Source organism: Salminus brasiliensis, chromosome 9 (genome assembly GCF_030463535.1).
Source record: "Salminus brasiliensis chromosome 9, fSalBra1.hap2, whole genome shotgun sequence".
NCBI lineage: Eukaryota > Metazoa > Chordata > Actinopteri > Characiformes > Bryconidae > Salminus > Salminus brasiliensis.
Window position 1 is genome coordinate 417,115 of NC_132886.1, and position 18,841 is coordinate 435,955.

At 45.8% G+C, this 18,841-nt stretch overlaps 34 non-coding genes across 34 annotated transcripts; all 34 read left to right on the forward strand.

The window, feature by feature from the left end:
• Positions 1-233: 233 nt before the first annotated feature.
• trnah-gug (transfer RNA histidin (anticodon GUG)) lies at positions 234-305 on the forward strand. The gene has a single exon. It is a non-coding gene; the product is annotated as a tRNA-His (tRNA).
• Positions 306-937: 632 nt separating this feature from the next.
• trnar-acg (transfer RNA arginine (anticodon ACG)) lies at positions 938-1,010 on the forward strand. Its single transcript has one exon. It is a non-coding gene; the product is annotated as a tRNA-Arg (tRNA).
• A 346-nt stretch (positions 1,011-1,356) lies between these two features.
• Positions 1,357-1,429, forward strand: trnam-cau (transfer RNA methionine (anticodon CAU)). The gene has a single exon. It is a non-coding gene; the product is annotated as a tRNA-Met (tRNA).
• Positions 1,430-1,771: 342 nt separating this feature from the next.
• Positions 1,772-1,843, forward strand: trnah-gug (transfer RNA histidin (anticodon GUG)). Its single transcript has one exon. It is a non-coding gene; the product is annotated as a tRNA-His (tRNA).
• Positions 1,844-2,475: 632 nt separating this feature from the next.
• On the forward strand, positions 2,476-2,548 carry trnar-acg (transfer RNA arginine (anticodon ACG)). Its single transcript has one exon. It is a non-coding gene; the product is annotated as a tRNA-Arg (tRNA).
• Positions 2,549-3,309: 761 nt separating this feature from the next.
• On the forward strand, positions 3,310-3,381 carry trnah-gug (transfer RNA histidin (anticodon GUG)). Its single transcript has one exon. It is a non-coding gene; the product is annotated as a tRNA-His (tRNA).
• Positions 3,382-4,013: 632 nt separating this feature from the next.
• trnar-acg (transfer RNA arginine (anticodon ACG)) lies at positions 4,014-4,086 on the forward strand. The gene has a single exon. It is a non-coding gene; the product is annotated as a tRNA-Arg (tRNA).
• Positions 4,087-4,432: 346 nt separating this feature from the next.
• trnam-cau (transfer RNA methionine (anticodon CAU)) lies at positions 4,433-4,505 on the forward strand. The gene has a single exon. It is a non-coding gene; the product is annotated as a tRNA-Met (tRNA).
• A 342-nt stretch (positions 4,506-4,847) lies between these two features.
• Positions 4,848-4,919, forward strand: trnah-gug (transfer RNA histidin (anticodon GUG)). The gene has a single exon. It is a non-coding gene; the product is annotated as a tRNA-His (tRNA).
• Positions 4,920-5,552: 633 nt separating this feature from the next.
• trnar-acg (transfer RNA arginine (anticodon ACG)) lies at positions 5,553-5,625 on the forward strand. The gene has a single exon. It is a non-coding gene; the product is annotated as a tRNA-Arg (tRNA).
• Positions 5,626-6,386: 761 nt separating this feature from the next.
• trnah-gug (transfer RNA histidin (anticodon GUG)) lies at positions 6,387-6,458 on the forward strand. Its single transcript has one exon. It is a non-coding gene; the product is annotated as a tRNA-His (tRNA).
• Positions 6,459-7,090: 632 nt separating this feature from the next.
• trnar-acg (transfer RNA arginine (anticodon ACG)) lies at positions 7,091-7,163 on the forward strand. Its single transcript has one exon. It is a non-coding gene; the product is annotated as a tRNA-Arg (tRNA).
• Positions 7,164-7,509: 346 nt separating this feature from the next.
• Positions 7,510-7,582, forward strand: trnam-cau (transfer RNA methionine (anticodon CAU)). Its single transcript has one exon. It is a non-coding gene; the product is annotated as a tRNA-Met (tRNA).
• A 342-nt stretch (positions 7,583-7,924) lies between these two features.
• Positions 7,925-7,996, forward strand: trnah-gug (transfer RNA histidin (anticodon GUG)). Its single transcript has one exon. It is a non-coding gene; the product is annotated as a tRNA-His (tRNA).
• A 632-nt stretch (positions 7,997-8,628) lies between these two features.
• Positions 8,629-8,701, forward strand: trnar-acg (transfer RNA arginine (anticodon ACG)). Its single transcript has one exon. It is a non-coding gene; the product is annotated as a tRNA-Arg (tRNA).
• Positions 8,702-9,047: 346 nt separating this feature from the next.
• trnam-cau (transfer RNA methionine (anticodon CAU)) lies at positions 9,048-9,120 on the forward strand. Its single transcript has one exon. It is a non-coding gene; the product is annotated as a tRNA-Met (tRNA).
• A 342-nt stretch (positions 9,121-9,462) lies between these two features.
• Positions 9,463-9,534, forward strand: trnah-gug (transfer RNA histidin (anticodon GUG)). Its single transcript has one exon. It is a non-coding gene; the product is annotated as a tRNA-His (tRNA).
• A 632-nt stretch (positions 9,535-10,166) lies between these two features.
• trnar-acg (transfer RNA arginine (anticodon ACG)) lies at positions 10,167-10,239 on the forward strand. Its single transcript has one exon. It is a non-coding gene; the product is annotated as a tRNA-Arg (tRNA).
• A 761-nt stretch (positions 10,240-11,000) lies between these two features.
• trnah-gug (transfer RNA histidin (anticodon GUG)) lies at positions 11,001-11,072 on the forward strand. The gene has a single exon. It is a non-coding gene; the product is annotated as a tRNA-His (tRNA).
• A 632-nt stretch (positions 11,073-11,704) lies between these two features.
• On the forward strand, positions 11,705-11,777 carry trnar-acg (transfer RNA arginine (anticodon ACG)). The gene has a single exon. It is a non-coding gene; the product is annotated as a tRNA-Arg (tRNA).
• Positions 11,778-12,123: 346 nt separating this feature from the next.
• trnam-cau (transfer RNA methionine (anticodon CAU)) lies at positions 12,124-12,196 on the forward strand. Its single transcript has one exon. It is a non-coding gene; the product is annotated as a tRNA-Met (tRNA).
• A 342-nt stretch (positions 12,197-12,538) lies between these two features.
• trnah-gug (transfer RNA histidin (anticodon GUG)) lies at positions 12,539-12,610 on the forward strand. The gene has a single exon. It is a non-coding gene; the product is annotated as a tRNA-His (tRNA).
• A 633-nt stretch (positions 12,611-13,243) lies between these two features.
• trnar-acg (transfer RNA arginine (anticodon ACG)) lies at positions 13,244-13,316 on the forward strand. The gene has a single exon. It is a non-coding gene; the product is annotated as a tRNA-Arg (tRNA).
• Positions 13,317-13,662: 346 nt separating this feature from the next.
• On the forward strand, positions 13,663-13,735 carry trnam-cau (transfer RNA methionine (anticodon CAU)). The gene has a single exon. It is a non-coding gene; the product is annotated as a tRNA-Met (tRNA).
• A 342-nt stretch (positions 13,736-14,077) lies between these two features.
• trnah-gug (transfer RNA histidin (anticodon GUG)) lies at positions 14,078-14,149 on the forward strand. Its single transcript has one exon. It is a non-coding gene; the product is annotated as a tRNA-His (tRNA).
• Positions 14,150-14,782: 633 nt separating this feature from the next.
• Positions 14,783-14,855, forward strand: trnar-acg (transfer RNA arginine (anticodon ACG)). The gene has a single exon. It is a non-coding gene; the product is annotated as a tRNA-Arg (tRNA).
• A 346-nt stretch (positions 14,856-15,201) lies between these two features.
• trnam-cau (transfer RNA methionine (anticodon CAU)) lies at positions 15,202-15,274 on the forward strand. The gene has a single exon. It is a non-coding gene; the product is annotated as a tRNA-Met (tRNA).
• Positions 15,275-15,616: 342 nt separating this feature from the next.
• On the forward strand, positions 15,617-15,688 carry trnah-gug (transfer RNA histidin (anticodon GUG)). The gene has a single exon. It is a non-coding gene; the product is annotated as a tRNA-His (tRNA).
• A 632-nt stretch (positions 15,689-16,320) lies between these two features.
• trnar-acg (transfer RNA arginine (anticodon ACG)) lies at positions 16,321-16,393 on the forward strand. The gene has a single exon. It is a non-coding gene; the product is annotated as a tRNA-Arg (tRNA).
• Positions 16,394-16,739: 346 nt separating this feature from the next.
• Positions 16,740-16,812, forward strand: trnam-cau (transfer RNA methionine (anticodon CAU)). The gene has a single exon. It is a non-coding gene; the product is annotated as a tRNA-Met (tRNA).
• A 342-nt stretch (positions 16,813-17,154) lies between these two features.
• trnah-gug (transfer RNA histidin (anticodon GUG)) lies at positions 17,155-17,226 on the forward strand. The gene has a single exon. It is a non-coding gene; the product is annotated as a tRNA-His (tRNA).
• Positions 17,227-17,858: 632 nt separating this feature from the next.
• On the forward strand, positions 17,859-17,931 carry trnar-acg (transfer RNA arginine (anticodon ACG)). Its single transcript has one exon. It is a non-coding gene; the product is annotated as a tRNA-Arg (tRNA).
• A 346-nt stretch (positions 17,932-18,277) lies between these two features.
• On the forward strand, positions 18,278-18,350 carry trnam-cau (transfer RNA methionine (anticodon CAU)). Its single transcript has one exon. It is a non-coding gene; the product is annotated as a tRNA-Met (tRNA).
• A 342-nt stretch (positions 18,351-18,692) lies between these two features.
• trnah-gug (transfer RNA histidin (anticodon GUG)) lies at positions 18,693-18,764 on the forward strand. Its single transcript has one exon. It is a non-coding gene; the product is annotated as a tRNA-His (tRNA).
• Positions 18,765-18,841: the final 77 nt, after the last annotated feature.

Below are 18,841 nucleotides of genomic sequence, written 5' to 3' on the forward strand. Positions count from 1 at the left end.
TCATGCTGGTCCTTGCAGAGTTAATCACACAAGCCAGAAACATGACAACACGTATCCGATCCTGCATTTCACTCATCTGTGCAACTCTTCCACAAAGACAATAAACTGGACCATAAGAGCGTGGGCTTTGATTATTATATAGACAATACTCTTCCGCAACATATGGATACTTGTCCTCTGATGTAGAAATGGCCACATGCCGTTTGATTGCTACAGTCTGTGACGGGTGAGGAGCCGTGATCGTATAGTGGTTAGTACTCTGCGTTGTGGCCGCAGCAACCCCGGTTCGAATCCGGGTCACGGCAAGCCTTTTCAGTGTACGGCTGGCTATTGATCGCACGCTTTTCTTTGGAATCCTTTAGGGTAGAACGGGTACAAGGTTTGGTGCTTAGGATGTGGAGAGAGTCGTTTGAATTCATGTCTAATCTTTTCCTTGGGATTTGATCAGGGGCGCCCATTATCTGGTGACTTTTGAATTAGTCTCTGCTATTTGCATTTCATCGGGACTTTCCAAAGAATTCAAAATATCAAGGCAAAGTTATGAGTCGGAAATGCCAATTTATAGGCCAAATGAATGGTACCATCTTCCATCCGCTGGTCATGACACTAGCCAGGGCAAACGTTTCTCTGTTCAAAAAAGGCAACCTTGAACGAGAGCAGATCTGGACATGTACTAGACCCACACCTTCCATACATTACTCTTCAGTGTTCCATACGGTCTAGCGTTTAGTATTCCTGGTTTTCACCCAGGCGGGCAGAGTTGGACTCAAGTATGGGAATCTTCTTGTGTCTGCTTTTACGAGCTGAGTAAAGCAGAGAACATCCTGAAGACCACAACACAAGTTGAGATTGTACTTGGCTTTGGAGTTGAATGAATCAGTTTCATGAGACATAGGCGGGAAGGTCCTCCAGAGTCCATCCCTCTTCCTGCGGCAGTGGGCCAGTGGCGCAATGGATAACGCGTCTGACTACGGATCAGAAGATTCTAGGTTCGACTCCTGGCTGGCTCGGCAACCTTTTCATTCATTACTTTTTGCCATTTGGGAACTTGTTTGATTTTCATTGGCTCCCTAGAGGTTCAAGCATGGGTAAAGCTGCCTAGATTTTCACACAGCCGAAAACATGAGTGCTCCATTGTATTTGCGCAAAGTTGTGAATTTTGCACTTTTCTTTCAGCAGTATTTCTAGTAAGAAACGTTTAACGGTGCATATTCAGACAAAGCTGAGTTAACCTGTGGGTGGTTTTGTTGTCTTAGCCGAGTAGCCAAACACTCCTTTCCAGCTGTTCTCGCAAAAGTGTAGAGATGGCTGCAATTGTATGAGGCAGTGATATTTTTTTGCCCGTCTGGGATGAGTGCCTCGTTAGCGCAGTAGGTAGCGCGTCAGTCTCATAATCTGAAGGTCGTGAGTTCGATCCTCACACGGGGCAGGTTGCTCTTTTAAAATCAGATGCATGCCCTTAAGCTCTGGTCTTGCTTGCATTTTTAACAAAGTGTGCAAGCTCCGTTCTCTGCCTTCACAAGCTCTGTGTTGGTTCTTCATGCTGGTCCTTGCAGAGTTAATCACACAAGCCAGAAACATGACAACACGTATCCGATCCTGCATTTCACTCATCTGTGCAACTCTTCCACAAAGACGATAAACTGGACCATAAGAGCGTGGGCTTTGATTATTATATAGACAATGCTCTTCCGCAACATATGGATACTTGTCCTCTGATGTAGAAATGGCCACACGCCGTTTGATCGCTACAGTTTGTGACGGGTGAGGAGCCGTGATCGTATAGTGGTTAGTACTCTGCGTTGTGGCCGCAGCAACCCCGGTTCGAATCCGGGTCACGGCAAGCCTTTTCAGTGTACGGCTGGCTATTGATCGCACGCTTTTCTTTGGAATCCTTTAGGGTAGAACGGGTACAAGGTTTGGTGCTTAGGATGTGGAGAGAGTCGTTTGAATTCATGTCTAATCTTTTCCTTGGGATTTGATCAGGGGCGCCCATTATCTGGTGACTTTTGAATTAGTCTCTGCTATTTGCATTTCATCGGGACTTTCCAAAGAATTCAAAATATCAAGGCAAAGTTATGAGTCGGAAATGCCAATTTATAGGCCAAATGAATGGTACCATCTTCCATCCGCTGGTCATGACACTAGCCAGGGCAAACGTTTCTCTGTTCAAAAAAGGCAACCTTGAACGAGAGCAGATCTGGACATGTACTAGACCCACACCTTCCATACATTACTCTTCAGTGTTCCATACGGTCTAGCGTTTAGTATTCCTGGTTTTCACCCAGGCGGGCAGAGTTGGACTCAAGTATGGGAATCTTCTTGTGTCTGCTTTTACGAGCTGAGTAAAGCAGAGAACATCCTGAAGACCACAACACAAGTTGAGATTGTACTTGGCTTTGGAGTTGAATGAATCAGTTTCATGAGACATAGGCGGGAAGGTCCTCCAGAGTCCATCCCTCTTCCTGCGGCAGTGGGCCAGTGGCGCAATGGATAACGCGTCTGACTACGGATCAGAAGATTCTAGGTTCGACTCCTGGCTGGCTCGGCAACCTTTTCATTCATTACTTTTTGCCATTTGGGAACTTGTTTGATTTTCATTGGCTCCCTAGAGGTTCAAGCATGGGTAAAGCTGCCTAGATTTTCACACAGCCGAAAACATGAGTGCTCCATTGTATTTGCGCAAAGTTGTGAATTTTGCACTTTTCTTTCAGCAGTATTTCTAGTAAGAAACGTTTAACGGTGCATATTCAGACAAAGCTGAGTTAACCTGTGGGTGGTTTTGTTGTCTTAGCCGAGTAGCCAAACACTCCTTTCCAGCTGTTCTCGCAAAAGTGTAGAGATGGCTGCAATTGTATGAGGCAGTGATATTTTTTTGCCCATCTGGGGTGAGCGCCTCGTTAGCGCAGTAGGTAGCGCGTCAGTCTCATAATCTGAAGGTCGTCAGTTAGATCCTCACACGGGCCAGGTTGCTCTTTTAAAATCAGATGCATGCCCTTAAGCTCTGGTCTTGCTTGCATTTTTAACAAAGTGTGCAAGCTCCGTTCTCTGCCTTCACAAGCTCTGTGTTGGTTCTTCATGCTGGTCCTTGCAGAGTTAATCACACAAGCCAGAAACATGACAACACGTATCCGATCCTGCATTTCACTCATCTGTGCAACTCTTCCACAAAGACAATAAACTGGACCATAAGAGCGTGGGCTTTAATTATTATATAGACAATGCTCTTCCGCAACATATGGATACTTGTCCTCTGATGTAGAAATGGCCACATGCCGTTTGATTGCTACAGTCTGTGACGGGTGAGGAGCCGTGATCGTATAGTGGTTAGTACTCTGCGTTGTGGCCGCAGCAACCCCGGTTCGAATCCGGGTCACGGCAAGCCTTTTCAGTGTACGGCTGGCTATTGATCGCACGCTTTTCTTTGGAATCCTTTAGGGTAGAACGGGTACAAGGTTTGGTGCTTAGGATGTGGAGAGAGTCGTTTGAATTCATGTCTAATCTTTTCCTTGGGATTTGATCAGGGGCGCCCATTATCTGGTGACTTTTGAATTAGTCTCTGCTATTTGCATTTCATCGGGACTTTCCAAAGAATTCAAAATATCAAGGCAAAGTTATGAGTCGGAAATGCCAATTTATAGGCCAAATGAATGGTACCATCTTCCATCCGCTGGTCATGACACTAGCCAGGGCAAACGTTTCTCTGTTCAAAAAAGGCAACCTTGAACGAGAGCAGATCTGGACATGTACTAGACCCACACCTTCCATACATTACTCTTCAGTGTTCCATACGGTCTAGCGTTTAGTATTCCTGGTTTTCACCCAGGCGGGCAGAGTTGGACTCAAGTATGGGAATCTTCTTGTGTCTGCTTTTACGAGCTGAGTAAAGCAGAGAACATCCTGAAGACCACAACACAAGTTGAGATTGTACTTGGCTTTGGAGTTGAATGAATCAGTTTCATGAGACATAGGCGGGAAGGTCCTCCAGAGTCCATCCCTCTTCCTGCGGCAGTGGGCCAGTGGCGCAATGGATAACGCGTCTGACTACGGATCAGAAGATTCTAGGTTCGACTCCTGGCTGGCTCGGCAACCTTTTCATTCATTACTTTTTGCCATTTGGGAACTTGTTTGATTTTCATTGGCTCCCTAGAGGTTCAAGCATGGGTAAAGCTGCCTAGATTTTCACACAGCCGAAAACATGAGTGCTCCATTGTATTTGCGCAAAGTTGTGAATTTTGCACTTTTCTTTCAGCAGTATTTCTAGTAAGAAACGTTTAACGGTGCATATTCAGACAAAGCTGAGTTAACCTGTGGGTGGTTTTGTTGTCTTAGCCGAGTAGCCAAACACTCCTTTCCAGCTGTTCTCGCAAAAGTGTAGAGATGGCTGCAATTGTATGAGGCAGTGATATTTTTTTGCCCGTCTGGGATGAGTGCCTCGTTAGCGCAGTAGGTAGCGCGTCAGTCTCATAATCTGAAGGTCGTGAGTTCGATCCTCACACGGGGCAGGTTGCTCTTTTAAAATCAGATGCATGCCCTTAAGCTCTGGTCTTGCTTGCATTTTTAACAAAGTGTGCAAGCTCCGTTCTCTGCCTTTACAAGCTCTGTGTTGGTTCTTCATGCTGGTCCTTGCAGAGTTAATCACACAAGCCAGAAACATGACAACACGTATCCGATCCTGCATTTCACTCATCTGTGCAACTCTTCCACAAAGACAATAAACTGGACCATAAGAGCGTGGGCTTTGATTATTATATAGACAATACTCTTCCGCAACATATGGATACTTGTCCTCTGATGTAGAAATGGCCACATGCCGTTTGCTTGCTACAGTCTGTGACGGGTGAGGAGCCGTGATCGTATAGTGGTTAGTACTCTGCGTTGTGGCCGCAGCAACCCCGGTTCGAATCCGGGTCACGGCAAGCCTTTTCAGTGTACGGCTGGCTATTGATCGCACGCTTTTCTTTGGAATCCTTTAGGGTAGAACGGGTACAAGGTTTGGTGCTTAGGATGTGGAGAGAGTCGTTTGAATTCATGTCTAATCTTTTCCTTGGGATTTGATCAGGGGCGCCCATTATCTGGTGACTTTTGAATTAGTCTCTGCTATTTGCATTTCATCGGGACTTTCCAAAGAATTCAAAATATCAAGGCAAAGTTATGAGTCGGAAATGCCAATTTATAGGCCAAATGAATGGTACCATCTTCCATCCGCTGGTCATGACACTAGCCAGGGCAAACGTTTCTCTGTTCAAAAAAGGCAACCTTGAACGAGAGCAGATCTGGACATGTACTAGACCCACACCTTCCATACATTACTCTTCAGTGTTCCATACGGTCTAGCGTTTAGTATTCCTGGTTTTCACCCAGGCGGGCAGAGTTGGACTCCAAGTATGGGAATCTTCTTGTGTCTGCTTTTACGAGCTGAGTAAAGCAGAGAACATCCTGAAGACCACAACACAAGTTGAGATTGTACTTGGCTTTGGAGTTGAATGAATCAGTTTCATGAGACATAGGCGGGAAGGTCCTCCAGAGTCCATCCCTCTTCCTGCAGCAGTGGGCCAGTGGCGCAATGGATAACGCGTCTGACTACGGATCAGAAGATTCTAGGTTCGACTCCTGGCTGGCTCGGCAACCTTTTCATTCATTACTTTTTGCCATTTGGTAACTTGTTTGATTTTCATTGGCTCCCTAGAGGTTCAAGCATGGGTAAAGCTGCCTAGATTTTCACACAGCCGAAAACATGAGTGCTCCATTGTATTTGCGCAAAGTTGTGAATTTTGCACTTTTCTTTCAGCAGTATTTCTAGTAAGAAACGTTTAACGGTGCATATTCAGACAAAGCTGAGTTAACCTGTGGGTGGTTTTGTTGTCTTAGCCGAGTAGCCAAACACTCCTTTCCAGCTGTTCTCGCAAAAGTGTAGAGATGGCTGCAATTGTATGAGGCAGTGATATTTTTTTGCCCATCTGGGGTGAGCGCCTCGTTAGCGCAGTAGGTAGCGCGTCAGTCTCATAATCTGAAGGTCGTCAGTTAGATCCTCACACGGGCCAGGTTGCTCTTTTAAAATCAGATGCATGCCCTTAAGCTCTGGTCTTGCTTGCATTTTTAACAAAGTGTGCAAGCTCCGTTCTCTGCCTTCACAAGCTCTGTGTTGGTTCTTCATGCTGGTCCTTGCAGAGTTAATCACACAAGCCAGAAACATGACAACACGTATCCGATCCTGCATTTCACTCATCTGTGCAACTCTTCCACAAAGACAATAAACTGGACCATAAGAGCGTGGGCTTTGATTATTATATAGACAATGCTCTTCCGCAACATATGGATACTTGTCCTCTGATGTAGAAATGGCCACATGCCGTTTGATTGCTACAGTCTGTGACGGGTGAGGAGCCGTGATCGTATAGTGGTTAGTACTCTGCGTTGTGGCCGCAGCAACCCCGGTTCGAATCCGGGTCACGGCAAGCCTTTTCAGTGTACGGCTGGCTATTGATCGCACGCTTTTCTTTGGAATCCTTTAGGGTAGAACGGGTACAAGGTTTGGTGCTTAGGATGTGGAGAGAGTCGTTTGAATTCATGTCTAATCTTTTCCTTGGGATTTGATCAGGGGCGCCCATTATCTGGTGACTTTTGAATTAGTCTCTGCTATTTGCATTTCATCGGGACTTTCCAAAGAATTCAAAATATCAAGGCAAAGTTATGAGTCGGAAATGCCAATTTATAGGCCAAATGAATGGTACCATCTTCCATCCGCTGGTCATGACACTAGCCAGGGCAAACGTTTCTCTGTTCAAAAAAGGCAACCTTGAACGAGAGCAGATCTGGACATGTACTAGACCCACACCTTCCATACATTACTCTTCAGTGTTCCATACGGTCTAGCGTTTAGTATTCCTGGTTTTCACCCAGGCGGGCAGAGTTGGACTCAAGTATGGGAATCTTCTTGTGTCTGCTTTTACGAGCTGAGTAAAGCAGAGAACATCCTGAAGACCACAACACAAGTTGAGATTGTACTTGGCTTTGGAGTTGAATGAATCAGTTTCATGAGACATAGGCGGGAAGGTCCTCCAGAGTCCATCCCTCTTCCTGCGGCAGTGGGCCAGTGGCGCAATGGATAACGCGTCTGACTACGGATCAGAAGATTCTAGGTTTGACTCCTGGCTGGCTCGGCAACCTTTTCATTCATTACTTTTTGCCATTTGGGAACTTGTTTGATTTTCATTGGCTCCCTAGAGGTTCAAGCATGGGTAAAGCTGCCTAGATTTTCACACAGCCGAAAACATGAGTGCTCCATTGTATTTGCGCAAAGTTGTGAATTTTGCACTTTTCTTTCAGCAGTATTTCTAGTAAGAAACGTTTAACGGTGCATATTCAGACAAAGCTGAGTTAACCTGTGGGTGGTTTTGTTGTCTTAGCCGAGTAGCCAAACACTCCTTTCCAGCTGTTCTCGCAAAAGTGTAGAGATGGCTGCAATTGTATGAGGCAGTGATATTTTTTTGCCCGTCTGGGATGAGTGCCTCGTTAGCGCAGTAGGTAGCGCGTCAGTCTCATAATCTGAAGGTCGTGAGTTCGATCCTCACACGGGGCAGGTTGCTCTTTTAAAATCAGATGCATGCCCTTAAGCTCTGGTCTTGCTTGCATTTTTAACAAAGTGTGCAAGCTCCGTTCTCTGCCTTTACAAGCTCTGTGTTGGTTCTTCATGCTGGTCCTTGCAGAGTTAATCACACAAGCCAGAAACATGACAACACGTATCCGATCCTGCATTTCACTCATCTGTGCAACTCTTCCACAAAGACAATAAACTGGACCATAAGAGCGTGGGCTTTGATTATTATATAGACAATACTCTTCCGCAACATATGGATACTTGTCCTCTGATGTAGAAATGGCCACATGCCGTTTGATTGCTACAGTCTGTGACGGGTGAGGAGCCGTGATCGTATAGTGGTTAGTACTCTGCGTTGTGGCCGCAGCAACCCCGGTTCGAATCCGGGTCACGGCAAGCCTTTTCAGTGTACGGCTGGCTATTGATCGCACGCTTTTCTTTGGAATCCTTTAGGGTAGAACGGGTACAAGGTTTGGTGCTTAGGATGTGGAGAGAGTCGTTTGAATTCATGTCTAATCTTTTCCTTGGGATTTGATCAGGGGCGCCCATTATCTGGTGACTTTTGAATTAGTCTCTGCTATTTGCATTTCATCGGGACTTTCCAAAGAATTCAAAATATCAAGGCAAAGTTATGAGTCGGAAATGCCAATTTATAGGCCAAATGAATGGTACCATCTTCCATCCGCTGGTCATGACACTAGCCAGGGCAAACGTTTCTCTGTTCAAAAAAGGCAACCTTGAACGAGAGCAGATCTGGACATGTACTAGACCCACACCTTCCATACATTACTCTTCAGTGTTCCATACGGTCTAGCGTTTAGTATTCCTGGTTTTCACCCAGGCGGGCAGAGTTGGACTCAAGTATGGGAATCTTCTTGTGTCTGCTTTTACGAGCTGAGTAAAGCAGAGAACATCCTGAAGACCACAACACAAGTTGAGATTGTACTTGGCTTTGGAGTTGAATGAATCAGTTTCATGAGACATAGGCGGGAAGGTCCTCCAGAGTCCATCCCTCTTCCTGCGGCAGTGGGCCAGTGGCGCAATGGATAACGCGTCTGACTACGGATCAGAAGATTCTAGGTTCGACTCCTGGCTGGCTCGGCAACCTTTTCATTCATTACTTTTTGCCATTTGGGAACTTGTTTGATTTTCATTGGCTCCCTAGAGGTTCAAGCATGGGTAAAGCTGCCTAGATTTTCACACAGCCGAAAACATGAGTGCTCCATTGTATTTGCGCAAAGTTGTGAATTTTGCACTTTTCTTTCAGCAGTATTTCTAGTAAGAAACGTTTAACGGTGCATATTCAGACAAAGCTGAGTTAACCTGTGGGTGGTTTTGTTGTCTTAGCCGAGTAGCCAAACACTCCTTTCCAGCTGTTCTCGCAAAAGTGTAGAGATGGCTGCAATTGTATGAGGCAGTGATATTTTTTTGCCCGTCTGGGATGAGTGCCTCGTTAGCGCAGTAGGTAGCGCGTCAGTCTCATAATCTGAAGGTCGTGAGTTCGATCCTCACACGGGGCAGGTTGCTCTTTTAAAATCAGATGCATGCCCTTAAGCTCTGGTCTTGCTTGCATTTTTAACAAAGTGTGCAAGCTCCGTTCTCTGCCTTCACAAGCTCTGTGTTGGTTCTTCATGCTGGTCCTTGCAGAGTTAATCACACAAGCCAGAAACATGACAACACGTATCCGATCCTGCATTTCACTCATCTGTGCAACTCTTCCACAAAGACGATAAACTGGACCATAAGAGCGTGGGCTTTGATTATTATATAGACAATGCTCTTCCGCAACATATGGATACTTGTCCTCTGATGTAGAAATGGCCACACGCCGTTTGATCGCTACAGTTTGTGACGGGTGAGGAGCCGTGATCGTATAGTGGTTAGTACTCTGCGTTGTGGCCGCAGCAACCCCGGTTCGAATCCGGGTCACGGCAAGCCTTTTCAGTGTACGGCTGGCTATTGATCGCACGCTTTTCTTTGGAATCCTTTAGGGTAGAACGGGTACAAGGTTTGGTGCTTAGGATGTGGAGAGAGTCGTTTGAATTCATGTCTAATCTTTTCCTTGGGATTTGATCAGGGGCGCCCATTATCTGGTGACTTTTGAATTAGTCTCTGCTATTTGCATTTCATCGGGACTTTCCAAAGAATTCAAAATATCAAGGCAAAGTTATGAGTCGGAAATGCCAATTTATAGGCCAAATGAATGGTACCATCTTCCATCCGCTGGTCATGACACTAGCCAGGGCAAACGTTTCTCTGTTCAAAAAAGGCAACCTTGAACGAGAGCAGATCTGGACATGTACTAGACCCACACCTTCCATACATTACTCTTCAGTGTTCCATACGGTCTAGCGTTTAGTATTCCTGGTTTTCACCCAGGCGGGCAGAGTTGGACTCAAGTATGGGAATCTTCTTGTGTCTGCTTTTACGAGCTGAGTAAAGCAGAGAACATCCTGAAGACCACAACACAAGTTGAGATTGTACTTGGCTTTGGAGTTGAATGAATCAGTTTCATGAGACATAGGCGGGAAGGTCCTCCAGAGTCCATCCCTCTTCCTGCGGCAGTGGGCCAGTGGCGCAATGGATAACGCGTCTGACTACGGATCAGAAGATTCTAGGTTCGACTCCTGGCTGGCTCGGCAACCTTTTCATTCATTACTTTTTGCCATTTGGGAACTTGTTTGATTTTCATTGGCTCCCTAGAGGTTCAAGCATGGGTAAAGCTGCCTAGATTTTCACACAGCCGAAAACATGAGTGCTCCATTGTATTTGCGCAAAGTTGTGAATTTTGCACTTTTCTTTCAGCAGTATTTCTAGTAAGAAACGTTTAACGGTGCATATTCAGACAAAGCTGAGTTAACCTGTGGGTGGTTTTGTTGTCTTAGCCGAGTAGCCAAACACTCCTTTCCAGCTGTTCTCGCAAAAGTGTAGAGATGGCTGCAATTGTATGAGGCAGTGATATTTTTTTGCCCATCTGGGGTGAGCGCCTCGTTAGCGCAGTAGGTAGCGCGTCAGTCTCATAATCTGAAGGTCGTCAGTTAGATCCTCACACGGGCCAGGTTGCTCTTTTAAAATCAGATGCATGCCCTTAAGCTCTGGTCTTGCTTGCATTTTTAACAAAGTGTGCAAGCTCCGTTCTCTGCCTTCACAAGCTCTGTGTTGGTTCTTCATGCTGGTCCTTGCAGAGTTAATCACACAAGCCAGAAACATGACAACACGTATCCGATCCTGCATTTCACTCATCTGTGCAACTCTTCCACAAAGACAATAAACTGGACCATAAGAGCGTGGGCTTTAATTATTATATAGACAATGCTCTTCCGCAACATATGGATACTTGTCCTCTGATGTAGAAATGGCCACATGCCGTTTGATTGCTACAGTCTGTGACGGGTGAGGAGCCGTGATCGTATAGTGGTTAGTACTCTGCGTTGTGGCCGCAGCAACCCCGGTTCGAATCCGGGTCACGGCAAGCCTTTTCAGTGTACGGCTGGCTATTGATCGCACGCTTTTCTTTGGAATCCTTTAGGGTAGAACGGGTACAAGGTTTGGTGCTTAGGATGTGGAGAGAGTCGTTTGAATTCATGTCTAATCTTTTCCTTGGGATTTGATCAGGGGCGCCCATTATCTGGTGACTTTTGAATTAGTCTCTGCTATTTGCATTTCATCGGGACTTTCCAAAGAATTCAAAATATCAAGGCAAAGTTATGAGTCGGAAATGCCAATTTATAGGCCAAATGAATGGTACCATCTTCCATCCGCTGGTCATGACACTAGCCAGGGCAAACGTTTCTCTGTTCAAAAAAGGCAACCTTGAACGAGAGCAGATCTGGACATGTACTAGACCCACACCTTCCATACATTACTCTTCAGTGTTCCATACGGTCTAGCGTTTAGTATTCCTGGTTTTCACCCAGGCGGGCAGAGTTGGACTCAAGTATGGGAATCTTCTTGTGTCTGCTTTTACGAGCTGAGTAAAGCAGAGAACATCCTGAAGACCACAACACAAGTTGAGATTGTACTTGGCTTTGGAGTTGAATGAATCAGTTTCATGAGACATAGGCGGGAAGGTCCTCCAGAGTCCATCCCTCTTCCTGCGGCAGTGGGCCAGTGGCGCAATGGATAACGCGTCTGACTACGGATCAGAAGATTCTAGGTTTGACTCCTGGCTGGCTCGGCAACCTTTTCATTCATTACTTTTTGCCATTTGGGAACTTGTTTGATTTTCATTGGCTCCCTAGAGGTTCAAGCATGGGTAAAGCTGCCTAGATTTTCACACAGCCGAAAACATGAGTGCTCCATTGTATTTGCGCAAAGTTGTGAATTTTGCACTTTTCTTTCAGCAGTATTTCTAGTAAGAAACGTTTAACGGTGCATATTCAGACAAAGCTGAGTTAACCTGTGGGTGGTTTTGTTGTCTTAGCCGAGTAGCCAAACACTCCTTTCCAGCTGTTCTCGCAAAAGTGTAGAGATGGCTGCAATTGTATGAGGCAGTGATATTTTTTTGCCCGTCTGGGATGAGTGCCTCGTTAGCGCAGTAGGTAGCGCGTCAGTCTCATAATCTGAAGGTCGTGAGTTCGATCCTCACACGGGGCAGGTTGCTCTTTTAAAATCAGATGCATGCCCTTAAGCTCTGGTCTTGCTTGCATTTTTAACAAAGTGTGCAAGCTCCGTTCTCTGCCTTTACAAGCTCTGTGTTGGTTCTTCATGCTGGTCCTTGCAGAGTTAATCACACAAGCCAGAAACATGACAACACGTATCCGATCCTGCATTTCACTCATCTGTGCAACTCTTCCACAAAGACAATAAACTGGACCATAAGAGCGTGGGCTTTGATTATTATATAGACAATACTCTTCCGCAACATATGGATACTTGTCCTCTGATGTAGAAATGGCCACATGCCGTTTGCTTGCTACAGTCTGTGACGGGTGAGGAGCCGTGATCGTATAGTGGTTAGTACTCTGCGTTGTGGCCGCAGCAACCCCGGTTCGAATCCGGGTCACGGCAAGCCTTTTCAGTGTACGGCTGGCTATTGATCGCACGCTTTTCTTTGGAATCCTTTAGGGTAGAACGGGTACAAGGTTTGGTGCTTAGGATGTGGAGAGAGTCGTTTGAATTCATGTCTAATCTTTTCCTTGGGATTTGATCAGGGGCGCCCATTATCTGGTGACTTTTGAATTAGTCTCTGCTATTTGCATTTCATCGGGACTTTCCAAAGAATTCAAAATATCAAGGCAAAGTTATGAGTCGGAAATGCCAATTTATAGGCCAAATGAATGGTACCATCTTCCATCCGCTGGTCATGACACTAGCCAGGGCAAACGTTTCTCTGTTCAAAAAAGGCAACCTTGAACGAGAGCAGATCTGGACATGTACTAGACCCACACCTTCCATACATTACTCTTCAGTGTTCCATACGGTCTAGCGTTTAGTATTCCTGGTTTTCACCCAGGCGGGCAGAGTTGGACTCCAAGTATGGGAATCTTCTTGTGTCTGCTTTTACGAGCTGAGTAAAGCAGAGAACATCCTGAAGACCACAACACAAGTTGAGATTGTACTTGGCTTTGGAGTTGAATGAATCAGTTTCATGAGACATAGGCGGGAAGGTCCTCCAGAGTCCATCCCTCTTCCTGCAGCAGTGGGCCAGTGGCGCAATGGATAACGCGTCTGACTACGGATCAGAAGATTCTAGGTTCGACTCCTGGCTGGCTCGGCAACCTTTTCATTCATTACTTTTTGCCATTTGGTAACTTGTTTGATTTTCATTGGCTCCCTAGAGGTTCAAGCATGGGTAAAGCTGCCTAGATTTTCACACAGCCGAAAACATGAGTGCTCCATTGTATTTGCGCAAAGTTGTGAATTTTGCACTTTTCTTTCAGCAGTATTTCTAGTAAGAAACGTTTAACGGTGCATATTCAGACAAAGCTGAGTTAACCTGTGGGTGGTTTTGTTGTCTTAGCCGAGTAGCCAAACACTCCTTTCCAGCTGTTCTCGCAAAAGTGTAGAGATGGCTGCAATTGTATGAGGCAGTGATATTTTTTTGCCCGTCTGGGATGAGTGCCTCGTTAGCGCAGTAGGTAGCGCGTCAGTCTCATAATCTGAAGGTCGTGAGTTCGATCCTCACACGGGGCAGGTTGCTCTTTTAAAATCAGATGCATGCCCTTAAGCTCTGGTCTTGCTTGCATTTTTAACAAAGTGTGCAAGCTCCGTTCTCTGCCTTTACAAGCTCTGTGTTGGTTCTTCATGCTGGTCCTTGCAGAGTTAATCACACAAGCCAGAAACATGACAACACGTATCCGATCCTGCATTTCACTCATCTGTGCAACTCTTCCACAAAGACAATAAACTGGACCATAAGAGCGTGGGCTTTGATTATTATATAGACAATACTCTTCCGCAACATATGGATACTTGTCCTCTGATGTAGAAATGGCCACATGCCGTTTGATTGCTACTGTCTGTGACGGGTGAGGAGCCGTGATCGTATAGTGGTTAGTACTCTGCGTTGTGGCCGCAGCAACCCCGGTTCGAATCCGGGTCACGGCAAGCCTTTTCAGTGTACGGCTGGCTATTGATCGCACGCTTTTCTTTGGAATCCTTTAGGGTAGAACGGGTACAAGGTTTGGTGCTTAGGATGTGGAGAGAGTCGTTTGAATTCATGTCTAATCTTTTCCTTGGGATTTGATCAGGGGCGCCCATTATCTGGTGACTTTTGAATTAGTCTCTGCTATTTGCATTTCATCGGGACTTTCCAAAGAATTCAAAATATCAAGGCAAAGTTATGAGTCGGAAATGCCAATTTATAGGCCAAATGAATGGTACCATCTTCCATCCGCTGGTCATGACACTAGCCAGGGCAAACGTTTCTCTGTTCAAAAAAGGCAACCTTGAACGAGAGCAGATCTGGACATGTACTAGACCCACACCTTCCATACATTACTCTTCAGTGTTCCATACGGTCTAGCGTTTAGTATTCCTGGTTTTCACCCAGGCGGGCAGAGTTGGACTCCAAGTATGGGAATCTTCTTGTGTCTGCTTTTACGAGCTGAGTAAAGCAGAGAACATCCTGAAGACCACAACACAAGTTGAGATTGTACTTGGCTTTGGAGTTGAATGAATCAGTTTCATGAGACATAGGCGGGAAGGTCCTCCAGAGTCCATCCCTCTTCCTGCAGCAGTGGGCCAGTGGCGCAATGGATAACGCGTCTGACTACGGATCAGAAGATTCTAGGTTCGACTCCTGGCTGGCTCGGCAACCTTTTCATTCATTACTTTTTGCCATTTGGGAACTTGTTTGATTTTCATTGGCTCCCTAGAGGTTCAAGCATGGGTAAAGCTGCCTAGATTTTCACACAGCCGAAAACATGAGTGCTCCATTGTATTTGCGCAAAGTTGTGAATTTTGCACTTTTCTTTCAGCAGTATTTCTAGTAAGAAACGTTTAACGGTGCATATTCAGACAAAGCTGAGTTAACCTGTGGGTGGTTTTGTTGTCTTAGCCGAGTAGCCAAACACTCCTTTCCAGCTGTTCTCGCAAAAGTGTAGAGATGGCTGCAATTGTATGAGGCAGTGATATTTTTTTGCCCTTCTGAGGTGAGTGCCTCGTTAGCGCAGTAGGTAGCGCGTCAGTCTCATAATCTGAAGGTCGTGAGTTAGATCCTCACACGGGGCAGGTTGCTCTTTTAAAATCAGATGCATGCCCTTAAGCTCTGGTCTTGCTTGCATTTTTAACAAAGTGTGCAAGCTCCGTTCTCTGCCTTCACAAGCTCTGTGTTGGTTCTTCATGCTGGTCCTTGCAGAGTTAATCACACAAGCCAGAAACATGACAACACGTATCCGATCCTGCATTTCACTCATCTGTGCAACTCTTCCACAAAGACAATAAACTGGACCATAAGAGCGTGGGCTTTGATTATTATATAGACAATGCTCTTCCGCAACATATGGATACTTGTCCTCTGATGTAGAAATGGCCACATGCCGTTTGATTGCTACAGTCTGTGACGGGTGAGGAGCCGTGATCGTATAGTGGTTAGTACTCTGCGTTGTGGCCGCAGCAACCCCGGTTCGAATCCGGGTCACGGCAAGCCTTTTCAGTGTACGGCTGGCTATTGATCGCACGCTTTTCTTTGGAATCCTTTAGGGTAGAACGGGTACAAGGTTTGGTGCTTAGGATGTGGAGAGAGTCGTTTGAATTCATGTCTAATCTTTTCCTTGGGCTTTGATCAGGGGCGCCCATTATCTGGTGACTTTTGAATTAGTCTCTGCTATTTGCATTTCATCGGGACTTTCCAAAGAATTCAAAATATCAAGGCAAAGTTATGAGTCGGAAATGCCAATTTATAGGCCAAATGAATGGTACCATCTTCCATCCGCTGGTCATGACACTAGCCAGGGCAAACATTTCTCTGTTCAAAAAAGGCAACCTTGAACGAGAGCAGATCTGGACATGTACTAGACCCACACCTTCCATACATTACTCTTCAGTGTTCCATACGGTCTAGCGTTTAGTATTCCTGGTTTTCACCCAGGCGGGCAGAGTTGGACTCAAGTATGGGAATCTTCTTGTGTCTGCTTTTACGAGCTGAGTAAAGCAGAGAACATCCTGAAGACCACAACACAAGTTGAGATTGTACTTGGCTTTGGAGTTGAATGAATTAGTTTCATGAGACATAGGCGGGAAGGTCCTCCAGAGTCCATCCCTCTTCCTGCGGCAGTGGGCCAGTGGCGCAATGGATAACGCGTCTGACTACGGATCAGAAGATTCTAGGTTCGACTCCTGGCTGGCTCGGCAACCTTTTCATTCATTACTTTTTGCCATTTGGGAACTTGTTTGATTTTCATTGGCTCCCTAGAGGTTCAAGCATGGGTAAAGCTGCCTAGATTTTCACACAGCCGAAAACATGAGTGCTCCATTGTATTTGCGCAAAGTTGTGAATTTTGCACTTTTCTTTCAGCAGTATTTCTAGTAAGAAACGTTTAACGGTGCATATTCAGACAAAGCTGAGTTAACCTGTGGGTGGTTTTGTTGTCTTAGCCGAGTAGCCAAACACTCCTTTCCAGCTGTTCTCGCAAAAGTGTAGAGATGGCTGCAATTGTATGAGGCAGTGATATTTTTTTGCCCGTCTGGGATGAGTGCCTCGTTAGCGCAGTAGGTAGCGCGTCAGTCTCATAATCTGAAGGTCGTGAGTTAGATCCTCACACGGGCCAGGTTGCTCTTTTAAAATCAGATGCATGCCCTTAAGCTCTGGTCTTGCTTGCATTTTTAACAAAGTGTGCAAGCTCCGTTCTCTGCCTTCACAAGCTCTGTGTTGGTTCTTCATGCTGGTCCTTGCAGAGTTAATCACACAAGCCAGAAACATGACAACACGTATCCGATCCTGCATTTCACTCATCTGTGCAACTCTTCCACAAAGACAATAAACTGGACCATAAGAGCGTGGGCTTTAATTATTATATAGACAATGCTCTTCCGCAACATATGGATACTTGTCCTCTGATGTAGAAATGGCCACATGCCGTTTGATTGCTACAGTCTGTGACTGGTGAGGAGCCGTGATCGTATAGTGGTTAGTACTCTGCGTTGTGGCCGCAGCAACCCCGGTTCGAATCCGGGTCACGGCAAACCTTTTCAGTGTACGGCTGGCTATTGATCGCACGCTTTTCTTTGGAATCCTTTAGGGTAGAACGGGTACAAGGTTTGGTGCTTAGGATGTGGAGAGAGTCGTTTGAATTCATGTCTAATCTTTTCCTTGGGATTTGATCAGGGGCGCCCATTATCTGGTGACTTTTGAATTAGTCTCTGCTATTTGCATTTCATCGGGACTTTCCAAAGAATTCAAAATATCAAGGCAAAGTTATGAGTCGGAAATGCCAATTTATAGGCCAAATGAATGGTACCATCTTCCATCCGCTGGTCATGACACTAGCCAGGGCAAACGTTTCTCTGTTCAAAAAAGGCAACCTTGAACGAGAGCAGATCTGGACATGTACTAGACCCACACCTTCCATACATTACTCTTCAGTGTTCCATACGGTCTAGCGTTTAGTATTCCTGGTTTTCACCCAGGCGGGCAGAGTTGGACTCAAGTATGGGAATCTTCTTGTGTCTGCTTTTACGAGCTGAGTAAAGCAGAGAACATCCTGAAGACCACAACACAAGTTGAGATTGTACTTGGCTTTGGAGTTGAATGAATCAGTTTCATGAGACATAGGCGGGAAGGTCCTCCAGAGTCCATCCCTCTTCCTGCGGCAGTGGGCCAGTGGCGCAATGGATAACGCGTCTGACTACGGATCAGAAGATTCTAGGTTCGACTCCTGGCTGGCTCGGCAACCTTTTCATTCATTACTTTTTGCCATTTGGGAACTTGTTTGATTTTCATTGGCTCCCTAGAGGTTCAAGCATGGGTAAAGCTGCCTAGATTTTCACACAGCCGAAAACATGAGTGCTCCATTGTATTTGCGCAAAGTTGTGAATTTTGCACTTTTCTTTCAGCAGTATTTCTAGTAAGAAACGTTTAACGGTGCATATTCAGACAAAGCTGAGTTAACCTGTGGGTGGTTTTGTTGTCTTAGCCGAGTAGCCAAACACTCCTTTCCAGCTGTTCTCGCAAAAGTGTAGAGATGGCTGCAATTGTATGAGGCAGTGATATTTTTTTGCCCGTCTGGGATGAGTGCCTCGTTAGCGCAGTAGGTAGCGCGTCAGTCTCATAATCTGAAGGTCGTGAGTTCGATCCTCACACGGGGCAGGTTGCTCTTTTAAAATCAGATGCATGCCCTTAAGCTCTGGTCTTGCTTGCATTTTTAACAAAGTGTGCAAGCTCCGTTCTCTGCCTTCACAAGCTCTGTGTTGGTTCTTCATGCTGGTCCTTGCAGAGTTAATCACACAAGCCAGAAACATGACAACACGTATCCGATCCTGCATTTCACTCATCTGTGCAACTCTTCCACAAAGACAATAAACTGGACCATAAGAGCGTGGGCTTTGATTATTATATAGACAATACTCTTCCGCAACATATGGATACTTGTCCTCTGATGTAGAAATGGCCACATGCCGTTTGATTGCTACAGTCTGTGACGGGTGAGGAGCCGTGATCGTATAGTGGTTAGTACTCTGCGTTGTGGCCGCAGCAACCCCGGTTCGAATCCGGGTCACGGCAAGCCTTTTCAGTGTACGGCTGGCTATTGATCGCACGCTTTTCTTTGGAATCCTTTAGGGTAGAACGGGTACAAGGTT